This window comes from Leopardus geoffroyi, chromosome B1 (assembly GCF_018350155.1).
Source record: "Leopardus geoffroyi isolate Oge1 chromosome B1, O.geoffroyi_Oge1_pat1.0, whole genome shotgun sequence".
NCBI lineage: Eukaryota > Metazoa > Chordata > Mammalia > Carnivora > Felidae > Leopardus > Leopardus geoffroyi.
Genome location: NC_059327.1, coordinates 38,662,653 through 38,686,570, shown reverse-complemented (window position 1 = coordinate 38,686,570; position 23,918 = coordinate 38,662,653). Strand labels below are relative to the sequence as shown.

Here is a 23,918-nt window from a genome sequence, read left to right as displayed (position 1 = left end):
AAATGGACCCACAAACATATGACCAACTAATCTTTGACAAAGCAGGAAAGAATATCCAATGTAATAAAGACAGTCTCTTTTGTTTCTTTTTAATGAGAAAAGATATATCAGAACATTTTAAAAAATGTTTATTTATTTATTTTGGAGAGACAGAGATAGCATAAGTGGGGGAGGGGCAGAGAGAGAGAGGGAGACACAGAATCCAAAGCAGGCTCCAGGCTCTGAGCTGTCAGCACACAGCCTGATGCAAGGCTCAAACCCATGAACCATGAGATCATGACCTGAGTTGAAGTTGGACGCTTCAATTTAACCAACTGAGCCATCCAGGCACCCCTCAAAACATTTTTACTGACAAGATCAAAACAAAGAAGAATACTGTTTGTTCAGAGCATGTTGGGACATATCCTTACTGTTGTCTCATCTATTTAAAAGATGTCTGGGTGTATAGTCCAGTGTGTTTATCTGATATGTATTGATTTATAGCTTTCCGCTGTCTTTATATACAAACCAGGAAAGTTCAACAGGTATAGCATTTCTAGAAGTTACAAAGTGACATGGAAAATACTTGATTGTACCTTTTGTACTGAATTTTATGTAAATAGTAGAAAGAATAGAATAGTAACTTAGATTTCTATAGAACTTTATAGCTTTATGGTTTTCATATACATTCTCTCATTTAATCCTCACAGACTAATACCTCTTTTACTATGAATTTAAGGCTCAGGGGACATAGATATTTAAAATGAGTGTCATACAATGGGGCCTATTCACTTTGGCAGTGTACCCTACCACATTAGGGCCATATGAGCTACTAAAGATAGGATAATTAGCTAGACTGTCTCTGAAGAGACTTGTCCTTCTCTGAGTTAATGCCATTCCCATTTGGCTTCTGACTTACAGGATATAGAGGGACACATAAAAAAGTAAATAAGGCAGGTTCTACATAAAATGGGATCAAGTCTCACAATAGGTAGAATGTTGGAGTTAACCTTATATACCATGTGGTCCAAGCACAACTCACAGGCAGCATCCCTAATTCCACTTCTTGCACCTCTGCTTTTGCTAGGATATTTCCAATAATAAGGGGCATGGCACCTCACAAAGTAGCTTATTCAGCAAACTCATCACTTGCATTGATATTCTGGTCCAAGCCACCATAATCTCTTACCTAATTCACTGAAACTTAGCAGGTCTTCCTTCTATCACTTTCGTCCTGCCCTAACCTCCATGATCTATTCTCCACACTGCAGCAAGTGAACTTTTGAAGATGTAATTAGGTCAAGTTATTCTCAGATTCAAAATCCTACGGTATTTAACCACTTTAAATCTAAATCCAAACTCTTACTATGGCTTTAATGCCCAATGACCTGGCTTCCTGCCTGTGTCTCCTGCTCTTCCCTTTCTTAAGTGCTCTTCACTGACCACATGGGTCTTTTGCTCTCCCCATTTCATGACATTTGCATGCTGCTCCCTGTGCCTACAGGGCTTTTCCTTGCATCTGTGTGTGGCGCATTCCCTCATTCAGGCAGATCAATGCTCAAATATTATCTCCTCGGATCATCCTAACCAAAATAGGTCCCCCCAAATCACTCCATAAACCCTTGACCTGCTTTATTTTTCTTCATAGTTTTATCGCTCCTTTATATTATTATTTTTTATATTCAAGTATAATTAACATACAGTATTTCAGGTGTACCATATAGTGACTCAGCAATTCTATACATGTTTATTTGTATGGATGTTTATTGTCAGCCTCCCCACTCTACTGTAGCTCCATGAGGTAGGGACTTTGTCTCTTTCATTCTTTACTATGTAGTCCCATAGTGAATTCTATACATATTGATGAAATGAATAAATTAATTATTATAAAATTTTCCTTTCCATTTCAAGACTGAATTTATGTGGAATGAAAGATGGCTTGAAGATTCCATCTCTGGGTCATTGAAATAAAGATAGAAGTGGGTCAGCAGGAATTGTAGGGATAGAGTTTGAAGGCACTTAATATCATCCAATCTACCCCCTTACTCTAGAGATAAATTGAATGATGACCTCTAGATCATACAGCTAGTACATCAGAGACTGGAATACGTCTTCTTTTTTTTTAAATTTTTTTTTTTTTTTACGTTTATTTATTTTTGAGACAGAGAGAGACACAGCATGAACGGGGGAGGGGCAGAGAGAGAGGGAGACACAGAATCGGAAGCAGGCTCCAGGCTCTGAGCCATCAGCCCAGAGCCTGATGCGGGGCTCGAACTCGCGGACCGCGAGATCGTGACCTGAGCCGAAGTCGGCGCTTAACCGACTGAGCCACCCAGGCGCCCCTGGAATACGTCTTCTGTAAATTTCCCTGGTTTGTGTTTTTTCCACAGCACCACACCATCTCATTTAAATCAGCAGAAGGAGGGGAGCCTGGGTGGCTCAGTCGGTTAAGCCTCCGACTTCAGCTCAGGTCACCATCTCCCGGTCCCTGAGTTCGAGCCCCGCATCGGGCTCTCGGCTGATGGCTCAGAGCCTGGAGCATGCTTCCGATTCTGTGTCTCCCTCTCTCTCTGCCCCTCCTCCGTTCATGCTCTGTCTCTGTCTCAAAAATAAATAAACGTTTAAAAAATTTTTTAATCAGCAGAAGGAGATGAGGTTGGGGTATAGCTAAAATGGTAAAGGAAAGATGATAATTTAAGATTTATATGTGCTAAGTTTGAAGTGTTACTGGAACATTTAGATTCAGATGTCATGTACCATAGATGTAAAAACTGTAACTCAGAAATGAGCTCAGATACCTACATTGATTTTGTAAATGAAGCTGTGGGAAAGGATGAGATTGACAAGAGTAGAGAAAGAAAAAAATAAAATAAGAAAAGGGAGAGAAGAGAGGGGGAAAAAAGACAAAAGGCCAGAACCTTTGCATATGGAAGAAGTTTGCAAAGAAAAAAGAACCCACGTGGTCTCATAGAGTCAAAGAAGAAAGAAAATCAACCTAGGGAAGTTCAAGTAGGATAAGTACAAGGCAGAAGAAGATGCAGTTTCAACAGTGTGGGACAAAAAGTCAAATTTCTCAGGACTCAGGTAATAATGATGAGGGGCTTAATGGTTAAGAGCTCTGGAATTAAACTGCCTGGATTTAAACCCAGACTTCAGCATTTACTGTATGTCCTTGGTCAAGATTTTTTAATGTCTCTAAACCTTATTGACTCATATATTAAATAGGGATAAAATTAGTATCTATCACATAAAAGTGTTATGAGAAATCAATGAAATAATCCATTTAGTTTAGCCCAGTACCTGACACATAGTAACTGCTCAATAAATTTAGATATTATTTCTCTTGGTAAAAGTATGGAATATGAAGGAAAGGGAATGATAAATTTTGGAAATTAACAGAGTCAAGGGAAGACTTCTCTTGAGTGAAAAAAAAACACTGTGAAGGAAGGAAAAAGGATCACAAATTTAGGCACAGATCTTAGTTTTAGGGAAGAAAAAAATAGATTTTGAAATAAGAGCACAAAACATAGGGATGAGAAGAAATATGGATATTTTGATAACGAAAAACGTATTACAATGTCACCTTGATAGATTTGTCCATGTCCCCAGCTTGTTGGGAGCTTTTGAGTCTTTGTTTCCTACAATGCCACACATTGGCTGATAATTCTTCTTTTTTTAAACATAATTTATTGTCAAATTGGTTTCCATACAACACCCAGTGCTCATCCCAACAAGTGCCCTCCTCCCTGCCCATCACCCACTTTCCCCTCACCCCACCCCCATCTACCTTTGATTTGTTCTCAGTCCTTAAGAGTCTCTTATGGTTTGCTTCCCTCCCTCTCTGTAACATTTTTTTTCCCTCTTCCCCTCCCCCATGGTCTTCTGTTACGTTTCTCAAGATCCATACATGAGTGAAAATATATGGTATCTTTCTCTGCCTTGCTTATTTCACTTGGCATAATACCCTCCAGTTCCATCCATGTTGCTACAAATGGCCAGATTTCATTCTTTCTCATTGCCAAGTAGTATTTAATTGTATACATATTGGCTGATAATTCCAATGCTCTGAAATGTTTGATATGCACTGAAAGGGCTAAGCATAGATTCCTACAGCCTGCCATAAGAAAACCTCTCTAATTTGCCATTGATCAACATTGAATCAAGTGGCTATTGATTTAACACGATCTTTTTAGAATTTCAGGTTGGAAGGCATCTGAAAGACCATCTGGCCCAATGTTACCTGGATTCTTCCATAGCATCTCTAGCAGATAGTTTCATATAGGCTGTATTTGAACAGCATCCCATCTGATATCTTATAAGCCAGACCTTTCTTCCTCAGTTTGAATTCTTCAGCATATAAAGTTCTGCCACCAATTTGCCATGGGCCTTGCAATGGTCACATTCAAACACTTCTTAGGTATAAGGGACTGAAAGATTCTTAAAAAACAAACAAAAAAAAACAACAAAAAAAACACCAAAAAACATAACCTGGGAATGAAGACACTGGTAATGCCTTGTCTATAACATTCCTTTGTTAGTCACATAGAACAACCCCAAGGATAGGTAAATTCTAATGTGCAGTAGGAGAGGCTGGAGCATAGAGGATGTTAAAGAGCATAAGATACTATTAAAAGGGATAGTCCTAAAGAGTTGTAAACCAAAAGCACAAGGTATCACAGGAAGGGAAATATTGAAGTCATATTCATCCTTCTTTACACCCTTTTCTTGTTCTGACCCTAGGTGGGTACCTAGGGTGAGCTACCATGTAAAGAGGAGCCCAGGACTGAGCATTAACTCATCACCATCATATAAAAGAGGACATTTTAATTACTGGCAATGAGATAGTTCATTTAGTCCATTTAAGTGGACCCAGACAGAAGTCCATGGATCTGGTGTAAGCTAAGAAAGTTGAAGGTATTCCCAGCCACATAATGTGCCCACAGTCCAGATGTGGTCCAACACAGCCCAGTTCAGCCCAATACTCTCTGAATTCAGCTAACTCTGAACTTCGTGTTTCCTCATTTGTAAATTACCTTGTTAGAATTCAGAGAGCTGGTTAAAGGGTCTCTGTTGGGTCTTTCCGCTTTTAAATTCCATGATAGTAGCTCAGCTATAAAATCTCCCTAGAGACTCCAGAAGTCATGGCAGGAGGCAGGTAGGCAGCGGCAGCTCCAGAATTTCAACCTACGACAGAATTGGGCCGATCTATTTGAAGGAGAAGGCTGCAGGCTTGTCATGGAACTGCATCTTCCTGGCAAGTGGCTGTTTTTATCTTGATTGCATAAAGCATTGGGGGGACTTAGAGGAGGATTGGGGGAATCCAAGCCTCCCCACAACCCCTTGTGCCATTTCTGGAAATAGTTCTAGGTAGATGGTATGGTAATTTCCTTTAGCTCTGCACTCTTGGCAATCTCCATATCCATTGTCCAACTTCAGGAAACTAAAAGGCTCAGCAGTGGTATTAACATTACATCCACTATCAGAAGATATTCTTTTTTTTTTTTTTAATTTTTTTTTCAATGTTTATTTATTTTTGGGACAGAGAGAGACAGAGCATGAACGGGGTAGGGGCAGAGAGAGAGGGAGACACAGAATCGGAAACAGGCTCCAGGCTCTGAGCCATCAGCCCAGAGCCTGACGCGGGGCTCGAACTCCCGGACCGCGAGATCGTGACCTGGCTGAAGTCGGACGCTTAACCGACTGCGCCACCCAGGCGCCCCAAAGATATTCTTTTTTCATCAGGAAACTTTGGTTATCACTATGTGCATTGATTTTCTCTGCTGTGTGACTGTGTAATGTGAGTTGGTTAAGATTTGGCCAAGAAAAACATAAAATAGAGACTAGATAATTTGTTATAAACAAAAAGACAGCAAATTAAAAAAAATATTAATTCCACAATGAAATTATTATTGTTAATGAAAAATCAACTGGTCTATACTGGCTATGAATATTTATCATTTATGATAACAACTCTAGCATCAATACTATAAATACTGTGCATCTATTAATAGCAGTTTTCATCTTCGTAGTCATTTACCAACAACTAATTAATGAAACAAACCTATTTTAATTAGTTGCCATGGTAGTAAATAGAGATACACAGAGATAGTTGCCTCCATCAAATCTGTTCTTAGCTCCTGAAACATAATTCAGTTTAGGCAATAAATCATCATTATGTAGCACTATAATGTGTTTAGAATGACAATTATGTTATTATGTTGGTAATGAAAAGATTTGCAAGTACACATAAATAATGCAATAGCAAATATTTATGAAGATAACTTTTATCTTTGTTACACATTAACTTTTTTCCTTTACTGAATCTGATAGCCAAAAGTAAAAATTTCATCTATAATTATTACTCTATTTATATCTTATCTATTTCATTTCTTCTTCGGTACCCACCCTGAGAGGAGGGTTGTCAGAATGAAAGAGGCTTCAAAAAATTTGCTGTTAAATTAACAGTGAAGAGTTATGGGGGGATGGTGGGAAGATGACATAGTCACCATCTTCAAGTGTCTGAAGGGCCACTGGAGTGGAAGAGGAATTGGACTGATAGTTTGTCCTCTGGTGTGCAGACCAGAGTGCATGGTGGAAGCTACGGGGAAGTGTGATCTGAGGTGTCATGGTGTCATAGTGGTTATGGCAAATACTCTGGAGTCAGACAGGGCCTAAATCCAGACTATGTCCCTTCCATAGGTCAGGCTACCTACTCTAAGCCACAGGCCTGTTGCATGGGGTCATGTGGGGATTATCAAATTAATGCACTGAGAATGTGCTCAGGACCATGTCTGGTATATAGTAAGTAGTGCATGAGTGTTAGCACTTTGTTAGTGCAAGGTTGTTAAGAATGGAATGAGTTGCTTTGTGAGGTAATGACTCACTTCTCTGTCACCAGAATGCAGTAGAAACTGAATGGTCACCTCTTAAAAATATTGTATAAGGGCTTCCTGCTTTGAAGGTAAGGTTGAAATAGATGATTCCCAGGTCCATATGATTTTTTGGGAGGAGGAGTAGGAAGGACTTCTATTTTCATCCTTCAACCTTTTTTTACATTGGATTCTTGCTGTAATGTAATGCTTGTGGGACTATACTGGTGACATATTATTGGTTAAATGGTATTATATGGAGCAAACTTTTCTCTTTCAGACTTTTGCCCTGAAATAACCTTAATTCTGGGAAAATAACCATTCACTAATTTTGACAATCTAGTCTTTGCCAGGTTTTTCTCTGAGACACCTTAGGACCTTTTCAAATGGAGATTTTTTTCAACTGGTTTCCCTAAGTCTGTGGCTGTGTTCTAAAATTACAAATTACTTCCCCTAATATCCAGAATGTTCTTTGTTATAATCACATTTCCCTAAATATTTGTATCAATCTTTACCTTGTTGTTTAACTCCTCTGTCAGTGAGCAAGCAGGGAACATGTCTAGGTTTTAAACAGTGGGAAGTTCTTTCTCATCATTTTTCTCATTTTTATTTCCTTCTCTCTTACAACACTGTATGATGACAGCTCTGGTCTAGTTGCTAAACATCTGCACAGAGCCACTGAAATCCATAAGGTTTTGGGTTTCTTTGTGGGACATGATGTCAGGTGCGTCCCAACTACTCATGAGACTGCTACTCTTGGGAGCGTGTCTGTCACTATGACAAAATGCTGGGAATAACAGTGAACTAAGAAGCTTAAGGAGAGGCTGAGAGGGAGCCAAGAGAAAAGGAAATGAAAAAATGAATCCTAGGGAGGTAACCAAGGCAAGGGTAAAAGGTTGGATATAAACAGTACAGGAAGAGAAAGGAAACAGGAAAAGAAGAGCACAGAGAAAGAAAGAAGAGAGTTTAAAAACCTGTTCTTCTACCTTGAAGACTTACATCCACATAGATCCTTCAAATGCAACAAAAACTATTCTTTAGAGAAAATAAAAGTTAATTAAAGTTTGAAGATCAAAATAGCTAGTAAAAGAGAAAAGAAAAATCTCCGTTTACAGGTAGCCATTCTAGGTTAATCATTTACCAGAAGCACGATAATTGCATAGGCAGTATAAACTTGTATATCTGGTATGGGCACTCTCCATAGTAAACCACAAATGAGAAAAAAATTAAAGGAGAAAATAACCTCATATCCAAGAATAACTAAATAAATAACATAAAAAGTCTTTTTTTTCTGAACAAAAAGGATTTGAAGATAAATCCCTGGTGTGTGTGTGTGTGTGTGTGTGTGTGTGTGTGTGTGTGTGTGTGTGTGAGAGAGAGAGAGAGAGAGAGAGAGAGACAGAGAGAGAGAGAGAGAGACAGAGAGAGACAGAGAGAGAGAGAGAGCTCTATGTGGCATTTTTACCAAATGACAAATTTTAAGGCATTGAAATAGCCCTCCTTCTTAATGTGTATGGTTTCAGAATTTCTTTAGCAATAATGTGGGCATATTCAACTTATATTCACAACAAAACATACAGTTTCACATTCTGACATTAATGTTGAATATCCATCAATTACAAATTACTAATACTTTCTTTGGAAATATTTTCTTACCTGAAAAAGTTCCATAGCAAATCAATTTAACTTTATTATTTTCAATATGAAATTTATTGTCAAATTGGTTTCCATACAACACCCAGTGCTCATCCCAACAGGTGCCCTCCTCAATGCCCATCACCCACTTTCCCCTCCCTTCCACCCCCCATCAACCCTCAGTTTATTCTCAGTTTTTAAGAGTCTCTTATGGTTTGGCTTCCTCCCTCTCTAACTTTTTTTTTTCCCTTCCCCTCCCCCATGGACTTCTGTTAAGCTTCTCAGGATCCCCATAAGAGTGAGAACATATGGTACCTGTCTTTCTCTGTATGACTTATTTCACTCAGGATAACACTCTTAAGTTCCCTCCATGTTGCTACAAAAGGCCATATTTCATTCTTTCTCATTGCCAAGTAGTATTCCATTGTGTATATAAACCACAATTTCGTTATCCATTCATCAGTTGATGGAAATTTAGGCGGTTTCCCTAGTTTGGCTATTGTTGAAAGTGCTGCTATAAACATTGGGGTACAAATGCCCCTATGCATCAGCACTCTCTATCCCTTGGGTAAATTGCTAGCAGTGCTATTGCTGGGTTATAGTGTAGATCTATTTTTAATTTTTTGAGGAACCTCCATACTGTTTTCCAGAGTGGCTGCACCAGTCTGCATTCCCACTGACAGTGCAAGAGGGTTCCCGTTTCTCCACATCCTCGCCAGCATCTATAGCATCTACTGATTTGGTCGTTTTAGCCACTCTGACTGGCGTGAAGTGATATCTCAGTGTGGCTTTGATTTGTATTTCCCTGATGAGGAGTGACGTTGAGCATCTTTTCATGTGCCTGTTGGCCATCTGGATGTCTTCTTTAGAGAAGTGTCTATTCATGTCTTCTGCCCACTTCTTCACTGGATTATTTGTTTTTCGGGTGTGGAGTTTGGTGAGTTCTTTATAGATTTTGGATACTAGCCCCTTGTCTGATATGTCATTTGCAAATATCTTTTCCCATTCCTTTAGTTGGCTTTTAGCTTTGTTGATTGTTTCCTTTGCAGTGCAGAAGGTTTTTATTTTGATGAGGTCCCAATAGTTCATTTTTGTTTTTAATTCCCTTGCCTTTGGAAACGTCAAGTAAAGTGTCAAGTAAGAAATTGCTGTGGCTGAGGTCATAGAGGTTTTTCCCGCTTTCTCCTCTAGGGTTTTGATGGTTTCCTATCTCACATTCAGGTCCTTCATCCATTTTGAGTTTATTTTTGTGAATGGTATAAGAAAGTGGTCTAGTTTCATTCTTCTGCATGTTGCTGTCCAATTCTCCCAGCACCATTTGTTAAAGAGACTGTCTTTTTTTCCATTGGATACTCTTTCCTGCTTTGTTAAAGATTAATTGGCCATACTTTTGTGGGTCCACTTCTGGAGTCTCTATTCTATTCCATTGGTCTATGTGTCTGTGTTTGTGCCAAAACCATGCTGTCTTGATGACTACAGCTTTGTATAGAGGCTAAAGTCTGGGATTGTGATGCCTCCCACTCTGGTCTTCTTCAATATTACTTTGGCTATTTGGGGTCTTTTGTGGTTCCATACAAATTTTAGAATTGCTTGTTCTAGCTTCGAGAAGAATGCTGGTGCAATTTTGATTGGGATTGCATTGAATGGGTAGATTGCTTTGGGTAGTATTGACACTTTAACAATATTTATTCTTCCAATCCATGAGCACGGAATGTTTTTCCATTTCTTTGCATCTTCTTCAATTTCCTTCATAAGCCTTCTATAGTTTTCAGCATACAGATCTTTTTTATATCTCTGGTTAGGTTTATTCTTAGGTATTTTATGATCCTTGGTGCAATTATGAATGGGATCAGTTTCTTTGTCTTTCTGTTGCCTCATTATTAGTGTATGAGAATGCAATTGATTTCTGAAAAATTGATTTTGTATCCTGCGACTTTGCTGAACTCATGTATCAGTTCTAGCAGACTTTTGGTGGAGTCTATCGGGTTTTCCATGTATAATATCATGTCATCTGCAAAAAGTGAAAGCTTGATTTCATCTTTTGTGGGGGGCCGGGCCCCGGTGCCAGGCTGAGACCGGGTCGAATAAAGGCTCCCTGTCGACTCAGCCTGGCACCGGGGCCTGGCCCCCCACAATCTTTGCCAATTTTGATGCCTTTGATTTCCTTTGGTTGTCTGATTGCTGCTGCTGGAACTTCCAACACTCTGTTAAACAACAGCAGTGAGAGTGGACATCCCTGTCGTGTTCCTGATTTCAGGGGGAAAGCTCTCAGTTTTTCCCCATTGAGGATGATATTAGCTGTGGGCCTTTCATAAATGGCTTTTATGATGTTTAAATATGTTCTTTATATCCCAACTTTCTCAAGGGTTTTTATTAAGAAAGGATGCTGAATTTTGCCGAATGCTTTTTCTGCATCGATTGACAAGATCATATGGCTATCTTTTCTTTTATCAATGTGATGTATCACATTGATTGGCTTGCAAATATTGAACCAGGCCTGAAGCCCAAGAATGAATCCCACTTGATCATGGTGAATAATTCTTTTTATATGCTGTTGAATTCGATTTGCTAGTATCTTATTGAGAATTTTCACATCCATATTCATCAGGGATATTGGCCTGTAGTTCTCTTTTTTTGCTGGGTCTCTGTCTGGTTTGGGAATCAAAGTAATGCTGGCTTCATAGAATGAGTCTGGAAGTTTTCCTTCTCTTTCTATTTTTTGGAACAGCTTGAGAAGGATAGGTATTATCTCTGCTTTAAATGTCTGGTAGAATTCCCCAGGGAAGCCATCTGGTCCTGGACTCTTATTTGTTGGGAGATTTTTGATAACTGATTCAATTTCTTTGGTGGTTATGGGTCTGTTCAAATTTTCTATTTCTTCCTGTTTGAGTTTTGGAAGTGTGTGGGTTCTTAGGAATTTCTCCATTTCTTCCAGGTTGTCCAGTTTGTTGGCATATAATTTTTCATAGTATTCCCTGACAATTGCTTGTATTTCTGAAGGAGTGGTTGTAATACATCCATTTTCACTCATGATTTTATCTATTTGGGTCCTCTCTTTTCTTTTTGAGAAGCCTGGCTAGAGGTTTATCAATTTTGTTTATTTTTTCAAAAAACCAACTCTTGGTTTCATTGATCTGCTCTACTGTTTTTTTGTTTATTTTTTTTGTTTGTTTGTTTGTTTTTTTTTTGTATTCTAAATCGTTATTTCTGCTCTGATCTTTATTATTTCTCTTCTTCTGCTGGGTTTGGGGTGTCTTTGCTGTTCTGCTTCTATTTCCTTTAGGTGTGCTGTTAGATTCTGTATTTGGGATTTTTCTTGTTTCTTGAGATTGGCCTGGATTGCAATGTATTTTCCTCTCAGGACTGCCTTCGCTGCATCCCAAAGCATTTGGAGTGTTTATTTTCATCTTCATTTGTTTCCATATATTTTTAAATTTCTTCTCTAATTGCCGGTTGACCCATTCAGTCTTTAGTAGGATGTTCTTTAACCTCCATGCTTTTGGAGGTTTTCCAGACTTTTTCCTGTGGTTGATTTCAAGTGTCATAGCATTGTGGTCTGAAAGTGTGCATGGTATGATCTCAATTCTTGTATACTTATGAAGGGCTGTTTTGTGACCCAGTATGTGATCTATCTTGGAGAACGTTCCATGTGCACTTGAGAAGAACGTATATTCTGTTGCTTTGGGATGCAGAGTTCTAAATATATCTGTCAAATCCATTTGATCCAATGTATCATTGAGGGCCCTTGTTTCTTTATTGACTGTGTGTCTAGATGATCTATCCATTGCTATAAGTGGGGGTATTAAAGTCCCCTGAAATTACCACATTCTTATCAATAACATTGCTTATGTTTGTGATTGTTTTATATATTTGGGGCCTCCCGTATTTGGTGCATAGACATTTATAATTGTTAGCTCTTCCTGATGGATAGACCCTGTAATTATTATATAATGCCCTTCTTCATCTCTTGTTATAGCCTTTAAAGTCTAGTTTGTCTGATATAAGTATGGCTACTCCAGCTTTCTTTTGACTTCCAATAGCAAAATAGATAGTTCTCTATTCCCTCACTTTCAATCTGAAGGTGTCCTCAGGTCTAAAATGAGTTTCTTGTAGACAGCAAATAGATGGGTCTTGTTTTTTTTTATCCATTCTGATACCCTATGTCTTTTGTTTGGAGCATTGAGCCCATTTACATTCAGTGTTGTTAGTGAAAGATGGGTTTTGAGTCGTTGGGTTATCTGTAGGTTTCACGCTTGTAGTGATGTCTCTGGTACTTTGTGGTCCTTGCAACATTTCACTGACAGAGTCCACCTTAGGATCTCTTGTAGGTCTGGTTTAGTGGTGATGAATTCCTTCAGTTTTTGTTTGGGAAAACCTTTATCTCTCCTTCTATTCTGAATGACAGACTTGCTGGATAAAGGATTCTTGGCTGCATATTTTTCCTGTTCATCACCTTGAAGATTTCCTGCCATTCCTTTCTGGCCTGCCAGGTTGTGTAGATAGGTCTGCTGCTACCCTTACGTGTCTACCTTTGTAAGCTAGGGCCCGTTTATCCCTAGCTGCTTTCAGAATTCTATCTTTATCCTTGTATTTTGCCACTTTCACTATGATATGTCATGCAGAAGATCCATTCAAGTTACATCTGAAAGGAGTTCTCTGCGCCTCTTGGATTTCAATGCCTTTTTCCTTCCCCAGATCAGGGAAGTTCTCAGCTATGATTTGTTCAAGTACACCTTCAGCCCCTTTCTCTTTCTCTTCTTCTTCTGGAATTCCTATTATACAGACATTGTTCTGTTTGATTGCATCACTTAGTTCTGTAATTCTCCCCTCATACTCCTGGATTTTTTTAAATCTTTTTCTCAGCTTCCTCTTTTTCCATAATTTTATCTTCTAATTCACCTATTCTCTCCTCTGCCTTTTCAATCCGTGCTATGGCCGCCTCCATTTTATTTGGCACCTCATTTATAGCATTTTTTAGTTCCTCATGACTACTTTTTAGTCCCTTGATCTCTGTAGCAATAGATTCTCTGTTGTCCTGTATGCTTTTTTCAAGCCCAGTGATTAATTTCATGACTAGTATTCTAAATTCTTGTTCTGCTATATTGCTTAAATCGATTTTGATCAATTTGTTAGCTGTCACTACTTCCTGGATTTTCTTTTGAGGATAATTCTTCCATTTTGTCATTTTGGGTAGTCCCTGAGTTAGCTCTACACCGCAGGGCACTTCCCCTATGCTGTCTGGAGAAACTGGTGTTGGTGGGCAGGGCCGCAGTCAGACCCGATGTCTGCCCCCAGCCCACCACTGGGGTCACAGTCAGACTGGTGTGTACCTTATTTTCCCCTCTCCCAGGGTAGGAATCACTGTGCAGTGGTGTGGCCCCTGTCTGGGGTACTTCCACACTGCCAGGCTTGTGGTGCTGCTTCGATGGGATCTGGCCAAAGATGTATTAGCCAGGGTGGATCTGCAAGGTGCATGGGGGTGGGGGGGGCAGGCTTAGCTCGCTTTGCTGTTGGTGGTCCCCTATGGGAGGGGCCCTGCAGCACCGGGAGGGAGGCAGGTCCGTGGGAGGGATGGATCCATAGAAGCACAGCGTTGGGCGTTTGCGCAGTGCAAGCAAGTTTGGTGGCGGGAACTGGTTCCCTTTGGAATTTTGGCTGGGGGATAGGAGAGGGAAATGGCGATTGCCAGCACCTTTGTTCCTCCACCAAGCTGAGCTTTGTCTTCCGGAGCTCAACAACTCTCCCTCCCGGCCTTCTCTTGCCCTCCCAGCTCTCTGAGAGCAGAGCTGTTGACTTTTAACATTCCAGATATTATGTCCTGCTGGCTGTCAGAACTCACACGGTCCAGCCCCTCTGCTTTTGCAAGGCAGACTTCAGGGGCTCTGCCTTGCCAGCCAGGCTGCCCCTCTACCAGCCCAGCTCCCTCCTGCCAGTCCGTTTACCATGCACCACCTCTCCACCCTTCCTACCCTCTTCTGTGGGCCTCTTGTCTATGGTTAGCTCTGGAGAGTCCGTTCTGCTAGTCTTCTGGCGGTTTTCTAGGTTATTTAGGCAGATGTGGTGGAATCTTAGCGATCAGCAGGATGAGGTGAGCCCGGAGTCCTCCTACGCCGCCACTTCCTCTCTTATGACCCTCAATTTAACTTATAAAATAAGTCAACTTGGATTTCAATTTTGTCCATTAATACATATAACATATAAACACAAGGGATAAACTATAACTTATCTGTGGTGTGTGTGTGTGTGTGTGTGTGTGTGTGCGCGCTTGGGGGTAGTGTAAGAGGATAAAATGTTGATTTTGAAAAGATAAAAATTGCTCGATAAATCCTAATGTCTTTTCTCTAAGGTAAAAGTATTTTTATTTGTAACTCATTTGATAAGTGAAGAGAGTGATTGGAATATAATGACCAGATATGACTGATTGGCTTCAGGTTGTATCCTCCTTTGGTCTGATGATCATGGGATATGTCCAATTGTTAAATTTTTATAGTAAATATTATAATGAGTTGACTCAAATAATTGTCATGCAACCTGTGCCAAGAATCTATAAGAGTGTTCCTCATCTGTAACATAAAGAGATTGAGTTAAATAATCTCTAATGTCCTTTTTAGTTCTATGAAGTTAAGTCCTTTGCTTCTGGTTTTATTTTTCCACCTCTGTTTAGTTAGCATACAGAAATGAACCTACCATCAGAATGTCACCCACTTTAAAAAAAAAAAGAATATCACCCACTTTCTTCACAAGTAGCACCCAACTGCAGTGTTATGAATCTAATATACTTGTTAATGAACTTTCATGTTAAGTCTCCTTACTGGAGAGGTTTTTAGTTCATTTGCTGGCAAGGAGGGAAATACCTTCACCTACATATGTGTTTAGTACTTTTTCAGATTCTTCTTGACTTTATTGTGTCAAACAATAAAGATCAGTTTACCAGGGCAGATAACAGAATGATTTTAAATTTGTTATGTTACTACCCTATGATTTTTCTCCTAGAAGTAGTGTGGCAAATGCAACAAACTGATAACTATTTTCAGGATACATGATTCACATAGCTTTCAACAACAGAATTCCCTTATAGCTTTCAAAATAATATGCTTACTATTTGGTACTTGATTATGTGCATTTGGCTAGGTATTAATCAATGTAAATAATGTTCCTGCTCTAATAGAAAAATCCATAAATTTCAGTGGCTTAACACCATAGAAGTTTACTTCTCACTTACTTCACTGAATGTGTGTTGGTGAATGTTCTGGTTGCTCTGGGCACTGGCGATTACCTGATAAACATGGAACATCTCTTGGGATGTCAGGTCTTGAAGTGGTATATATTACTTCTGGTGACATTTCATTGACCAGAACTAGTAAAATGGCCCCATCTAGATACCACTGGGCTAGGAAATGTAGTCTTCCTAACATGCCTAGGAGGAAATTAAAATGGGCTGGTAAACACAGGGGACTGTTTCTGCTATAGTATTCTATAGATAGCAATGAGCCATATTTAGTAATGAGTTGAAGAAAAGGGGCCTGAAGGAGAAAGCAGCTTATCTAGGCACATTTTCCATGACCAAGGTTAGGGGGGTCGTTAGAAGTTGTAACAATTATCATGTTGTATTTAGATAATTCAGAAAACAAAGAGTGGTAAAAGTTTAGAAATTAAGTTGATATAAGGCTGGAGAGGATAAATGCTGAGTAGGGGGAATGTGCATTATTATCTGCAGTGTGTGTGTGTGTGTGTATGTGTGTGTGTGTTGGGGGAGTATTTACAGATTCTGGATATAATGTCTGTCAGATATTTGTTTCACATTTTTGTGTGGATGCCCTACCTCCTAACTGTTCTATAGTCTACACTTGCTTTTATATCATGGCTTAAACTTAAGATCTCTCTAAGTTGCAAGCTTAAAAAGCTAGAAAAAGAAGAGCAAATTAAATCCAAAATAAGAATAAAGATGGACACAAAAACAATAAAAACAGAAATCAATAAAATAGGAAATAGAAAAACAATATAGACTACAAATGAAACAAAAAGTTGATTCTTTGAGATCAATGAAATTGACAAGTCTGTAGCTAAACTGATGAGGAAGAAATAGAAGATACAAATGACCAATATCAAGAATGAAAGTGAGAAAATTCCTAGAGAGCATAGAGACATTAAAAGAATAATAAAGGAAATACTATGGAAAACTATCCCAATTAATTTTGACAAGATAAATGAAAAGGACAAGTTCTTTAGGAGCTTACTCAAGAACTAGATAACCTGAAATATATAATATTTTTACTGATATACATTAGTATATAATATTTATTGTTATATATTAATATATTTAATATATTTATTATTTATTATATATTAAATAATATATATTTATTATATATTAATATAATTTATTATATAAATATAAAATATATGTATATGATATATGACATTTATATAATATATAAATATTAATATATAATAGAAAATATATTTAATATATAATATATATTTAATATATTTAAATATATATTACATGTGACTTTATATATATATTTTAAATATATATATATATATATATGTATATATATATATATATATATATATATATATATATATAATGTGAGAAAATACATTTTTGTTGTTTAAGCCACAAAGTCTGTAGTATTCTGTTATGGCTGCCTTAGCAGTCATAACACAATAATATATGGTGATCAAATGAGGTTTATCTCATTTGAAGGGTTGGTTTAACATTTGAAAATCTGTGTAATTCACCAAAATTACAGCATAAGAAAGAAAAATCAGGGGCATCTGGATGGGTCAGTTTGTTAAGTGTCCGACTCTTGATTTCTGCTCAGGTCATGATCTCACGGTTTGTGAGACCAAGCTGGCATTGGGCTCTGTGCTGGCAGTGTGGAGCCTGCTTGGGATTCTTTCTCTCTCCTCTCTCTCTGTGCCTCCCCCTAGTCACGTGCACACACACTCTCTCTCAAAATAAACATTAAAAAAAAAGAAAGAAAAATCATATGAATATCTCAATAGATGTAAAAAACCATTTGACAAAATTCAATACCCATTCATGACAAAAAGAAAATAAAACGTCTCAACAAACTAGGAATAGTAGGGAACTTTCTCAACTTGATAGAAATCACCTACCAAAAACTTACAGATAACATCATACCTAATAGGGAAAAAGTAAATGCTTTCTCCCTAAGATCAGAAACTAAGCAAGAATTCTTATTGATTTGATTTACTATTGTACTAAAGTTCCAGATCAGTGCAATAAAGCAAGAGGTAAAACTATCTTCATTCACAAATGACATGATCGGCTATGTTGAACATAATAAGGAATTTATTTAAAAACTAGTAAAGGGGTGCCTAGGTGGCTTAGTTGGTTAAGCTGCTTTGGCTCAGGTCATGATCTCATGATCTCATGGTACCATATATAAAAATTAAGTCATAAGAATTTATGATAAGAATTTAAACAAAAAGAATTAAAACCATAAAACCTCTAGAAGCAAACATAGGGGAAATCTTTGTGACATTATGTTGGTCAAAGATTTCTTGGGACACAAAAAACACAAATCATAAGAGAAAAAAAGTGGTAGAGTAGACTTCATTTAAATTAAAAACTTCTGTTCTTCAAAGATACTTAAGAAATTGAAAAGGTAAGACAAATATGGGGAGAAAATATTTACAGAATACATATCTGATACAGAACTTGTATCCAGGATATAAAATAATTCTTACAATTCAATAATTAGAAGACAAAAAGAATCTATTTTAAAAAATGGGCAAACGTTTTTAAACAGCCACTTCTGAAAGAAGACATAGAAATTGGAAATAAGCACATAAAAGGATGCTCCATACCATTCATCATTAACAATTCCCAGTCGAACTACAGTTATATACCACTATGCACACAAAAAGCCAAAATTAAAAAAAAATTGACAATATGTTGGCAACATGTTGGCAAGAATGTAGAATACTGGGTCTCTCATACCTTGTAGATGGAAATGCAAAATAATATGGCCAATTTGGAAAACTATTTCATGAATTTTTGAAAAAATAAGGTTAAAAATACATAAACCATATGAGCAGCGATCCCACATCTGGGTGTTTATCCAAGAATATACATACACACACAAAAAAACCCTTGAACATATATATTCATACATTTTCCTTATAATAGCCAAAAACTAGAGTGTCATCAACTTGTAGAGAAACAAATTATGTATCCATGCAATGGAACACTACTGAACAATAAAGAGGAATAAATTACACGTTCATATAAAAACATGCATGGGGTGGGGGTGCCTGGCTGGCTCAGTTCTCAGGTTCCTGAGTTCAAGCCACATGCTTGTCATGGAGCCTACTTAAAAAATAAAAAAAGAAAAACATACATGAATCTTAAAAGCATTATGCTATGTGAAAGAAGACAGATAACAAAAATTTCATATTGTATGATTCCATTTATATGGAATTCTAGAAGGGCAAAACAGAAAAGCAGGTCAGTAGCTGCTAGGATCCAGGGTTTGGAGGGAGGGATTAACTACAAAGGAGCATGGAACTTTTTTGGGGGAGGGAGGGGAAAAATATCTTGATTTTATTAGTGATTTACACAACTGTATACATTTGCCAGAGCTCACTGAATTGTATACTTAACAATTCTGATCACCAGTTCCAACATGGGTGTGTTTTCCCCCTGTACCACCAAGCAATTCTCCCATACCAGTTGGGTATTCTACAATTCAACTGAGTTGTGACCCTATTTACCTGGAGACAGCATCAGATCCCACATGTTAAGGGCTCAGTCCTTAAAGGGACTAATGGCAAGACTCTCCTCTCCCCTTCAGAAATCACAAGTTCAGGTTGCCACTTCGGCTTCTGAACAACCTGCTATAGACTGAAGGTTGCCATGGCCTCCTCCTCAGGTTCAATTAATTTGCTAGAACATAACTTGGAGAAACAGTTTACTAACTAGATTACCAGTTTATTATTAAAAGATGTAACTCAGTAACAGCTAGATGGAAGAGATGCAAAGGGCAAAGTATGAGGAAAGGGCATGAAGCCTCCATGTCCTGAGTGAGCCACTTCTCTCAGAATCTCTAAGTGTTCACCAACCTGGAAACTCTGAACCTGTGCTGCTTTTTGGTTTTTATGGAGGCTCCATTACATGGATACTATTGATTAAATCATTGGTTCTGGGCAACAATTCAACCTTCAGCCCCTCTCCCGGCCTCATTAACAAAACAAAAAACATTTTAATGCTCTGGCACTTGGGAAATTCTGAAGGTCTTAGGAGCCTCTGTGCCAGGAAAGAGGACAAAGATCAAATACATATTTCTTATAAATCACGGTATCACAACACTTAAAATTGGTGAGCTTTACTGTATGTAAATTGTACCTCAATAAAGCTGATACTGAAGGGAAAAGATTCTTTTCTCCAGGATTTCTGACTGGATTTATATAAATCAATAGACCAAAATAGCTGCTCTCATAGATCTTAGAGGTGAAATGACTCAAAAAGAGCCACTCTGCCAGAATTCAGCCTCAGGAATTTGTCATCTCTTGCAAGTAATTCAGCAGTTGTGTCTAGAATGAGAATCTTTACTGGGAAATAGAAAACTGATAGATCTCTCTTCTTTCAGAAACAAATTTACAGAAATTTTCAAACATAAGAGTTCATAATGCATGTATTTTGTGATAAGAGTTCTATTCAAAGTCCTCCTACCTATTTTGTTGATAGTGCTTACCAACAATACTCTCTGTAGTCACTGAAATCAAAGGAATTCTTAAACAACATGTTACTCTTTCTCAAAACAAGGAGAGAGAATTGTTTCATTCATTTATGCATTCAGTGAACATTTGTTGAGCACCTCCTCTGTGCTAGGCAATAGACCGAGAGAAAAAGTGAATGAATGAATGAATGAATGAATGAATAAATAAATAAATAAGGTGTGGTCTTTACCCTCTGGAGATTGCTGTCTGCTCTAAGTTTCTTGGGGTCACAATTCAGAGCATTGAGCTTTCAGGGATTTGTCATTGTCACTAAAGACTTGCTAGAAAGACTGAGGATCATGAAAATAAAGAATGTTTAAAAAAGATTTTTTTAACGTTATTCATTTTGAGAGACAGAGACAGAGGGCAAGCAGGGGTGGGACAGAGAGAGAGGGAGACACAGAATCATAAACAGGCTCCAGACTCTGAGGTGTCAGCATAGAGCACGATGTGGGGCTTGAACTCACCAGCTGTGAGATCATGTCTTGAGCCGAAGTCAGATACTTAACTGACTGAGCCACCCAGGAGCCCCAAGAATGTTTTTAATTGAAAGTTCTTTAAATCCCCAAATGCTGCAGTTTTTCAAGAGGGAAGGCCAATCTTTCCCATTCATAAAAAAGGAAATGAGGGCGCAAGGACAAGAAGCTTCCATCCCATGGTTAGACGATGAGTGAGCGAAGACTCTCTTGACTCTTGTTCAACAGTCTGGAGGCCCCTGGGATCATCTTCATTGTGATCATTCCTCTCATTACTCACTGTGGAGCAGCCTGTTACTATGTTATGCTTTCTTCTTGGAGAAATGCCAGGTTACTTTTACAATTTGAATACACATACCATTAGTAATTTCCATAGGTCATTTCTACTCTGTAAAAAATATTATAAGTGAAATGCTTATTTCAGCAAAGAAATGTTTTCTATGGAATCTTCCTTCAACACAAATACTGCTTTTAAAACAATTCATTTCCATTTGTTGAATAATTCTGAAAAAAGTGATTTGTTTTTTGAGGGAAATAGTGACTTTTCCACCAATATTTTCAGCAATTATTTTGATAGTAAAGTATTTTCTGGTGAAGTAGGAGGAAGCAGATAGGTTTTCAAGTGTGAAATAGAAAAGCGGCTGTAGCAGTGTAAAGATTTGGTTTTTGCTTTTAATTGTTTTTAATGGTTGAGTTGGTGTGTAGTATTGCACTAAAAAGCTTTATCTTCTCATAGAAATAAGACAGTATAATCATATGGTATTCTTGACCCATACTTTCATTTGTCATTTATTCAGTGCCTCCTATGAGCCAAACCCTGTATGAGGCAGTGCTGTCAACAAAACTCTTAGGAAGATGGCAATATTCTGTCTGCATTGCCTAAATATAGTAGTCATTAGCCACATTTCAAATGTGGCTAAAAACTGAATTTTAATCAGCTTTAAATTTCATTTAAATTTAAATCGCTACATGTAGCTAGTAGTTATCAAATTGGGCAAGGTATGTATGAGGAGTAATTAATATGAAGTGTCTCAATATGCACAATGTAGTTGTGGTGTATTTGGAAAGATGTAGATATAGGATTTTTTCCCAGTGATTTCTGTCCACAAGGGTACCAAATCTTTCAGAATCATCACTTGCAATGAATCTACAATTAAAGTGAGTAAGTCTGTATTCAAAGGTCCAATGCATCCTATGCATACTTAAATGTCCACGTAAATATATGTGCACACATATTTACAGTGAGAAAACAAAATGCTAGGACTCTTTCAAGCTAAGAAATTTAAGAGGATGGTAGAATAGGACTCTTAGGTTCAATTGCTCATTGACAATTGTCAATGCAATAGATATCGAAAGTATCAAAGCGAATATGAGACAGACCTCTACCCCATGCACAGTTTTTTAATGTTTTATTTATTTTGAGAGAGAGAGACTGTCTGTGTGAGCAGGGGAGGAGCAGAGAGAGGGAGGGAGACACAGAATCTGAAGCAGGCTCCAGGCTCCAAGCTGTCAGCACAGAGCCCGACAAGGGGCTTGAACTCAAGAGTTGTGAGATCACGACCTGAGCTGAAGTTGGACCCTAAACTGACTGAGCCACCCAGGCGCCCCAAAGTACACACGCTGTGAGCAGAGTCTGAACTTGTACTGGGAGACCCCATTGGATTTCGACTCCAATGCCTTAACCCCTCAGCCATCACAGCCACCTCAAGCACAAATTTTTATGGAAATGGTCCTGAGACCCTATTCCACAATTGGGGTCCTATAGTGAGATCAAAGTTATAAAAACAAGCAAGATTATGAAAGAGTAGGGAGCCTGGCTCTACTCCCCACTAGGGGGAGGTGGGAGGTGCTACTCTCATTAATTCTAAGCCAGTGAAGGGACTTCAAAGGGGCCCTTGGGCCTTGGAGATATTTGATACTGTTCCCTGTGGTTGGAAAATACTGAGGATGGTGGCCTAACTCATGTTCCAAACAGCTAATGGAGACTGCTGCTTCCCAGGAAACTCAGTGTGGGAGTGAGTCGACCATGCTTTGGGGCAGGGCCAGCGATCTCTTGCTGTGTGGTTGGGTTAGCCTGCACTTCCGGAATTAGTAAACTCAGGGATATGTGTTTCCTGTGGACCAGATGTGACTCACTTGCAAGACCCTTGGCCTTGGATTGACCTTCTTGGGGTCTATACAACAGGGTGGGCTGGAGAGAGACTTCAGTGGGAACAGGTGTCCTGCTGGGTACCTAGGGTTGAATAACAGGAACAGGGGACCTCTCCCACCCTCTTTCCCACTGCATACTTCCAGCTAAGAAGAGAAAATTTAATGCTAGGTAAATTTTTTTAAGCCACTTCCCTTTATTTGGATACCTTCTAGAGGTTACAAGAGGTAACCTAGTCTTCGTGACATAAAACTGTAACACAAACATACCGTAAGCACCATGCAGCTGGCCACGTGGACTTCTACCTCCAGGTAGACCTGGCAAGAGTTGAAGGTACAGGTGAAGCACCTCTTGCTTGCAAGACCTTACACACCGTGGTTTTTAGATCTTCCTCTCCCTTCGCCAGAGGAGGGCGCCTTTCCTTCCAGGCCCTGCCTCTCTGCTGCACACGACCTGAGGCAAGAAGGGAAAAAAGCACAGGTCTTTGGCACTTTCGACTGAAAACGTAGTTTTTCGTTTGCTACCCTCCTGCAGGCACATTCGATGTGGGATAGTCCCGAGACTAGACTGCAGGGTGGATGTGAACCCCTGGTCCTCCCAGGCGGGACCCTCCTGAGGGGGAATGGACCTTAAATGGGGAGGCGGGTGGGCAGGTCCCCGGGACTCTGGCAGTGGTAGTCGCCCTAGGAGCTCCTTCAGAGGCAAACCAACCCCAATACAGACCTGAGAGGCCTCTGCCCGGCGTCCCCGCCGTCCCGGACGCTAGGGGGGTGGGGGGCGGGCGTTGGAGATGGGGGTGGGGGTGCTAAGCGCTTGTCTTGGCCGGCGCGCGGCCCTGAGCTCTTCTCGGGCCTGAGACACACGGCGCCCAACTCGCAGTTCCTTCACGCGGCTCTTCCAGAGAGGAAACACCCTCGAAAGCGCCTCTCACTTTCCTCAGGGTAGGAAAACTGTCGGAGAAGAAGACAAAGCAACAGGCAGGGTTCCGTTCTCCAGCTGGAGGCCGGAGGGCTAGCTCGGGGCACCGAGCGCCGGCTGAAGGCCTGGGGCACCGCCCCC

The 23,918-nt window shown here is 39.2% G+C and overlaps 1 protein-coding gene and 1 long non-coding RNA gene across 16 annotated transcripts in view; one reads left to right on the top strand and one right to left on the bottom strand.

The window, feature by feature from the left end:
* The window catches only part of PSD3 (pleckstrin and Sec7 domain containing 3), a 796,422-nt gene that overhangs the window by 178,160 nt on the left and 594,344 nt on the right, over positions 1–23,918 (top strand). The window lies entirely within an intron of this gene.
* LOC123588061 lies at positions 18,059–23,901 on the bottom strand. The gene is made up of 3 exons (XR_006707678.1): positions 23,583–23,901; positions 23,129–23,312; positions 18,059–21,098 (listed from the first exon to the last, which is right to left on the bottom strand). It is a non-coding gene; the product is annotated as an uncharacterized LOC123588061 (long non-coding RNA).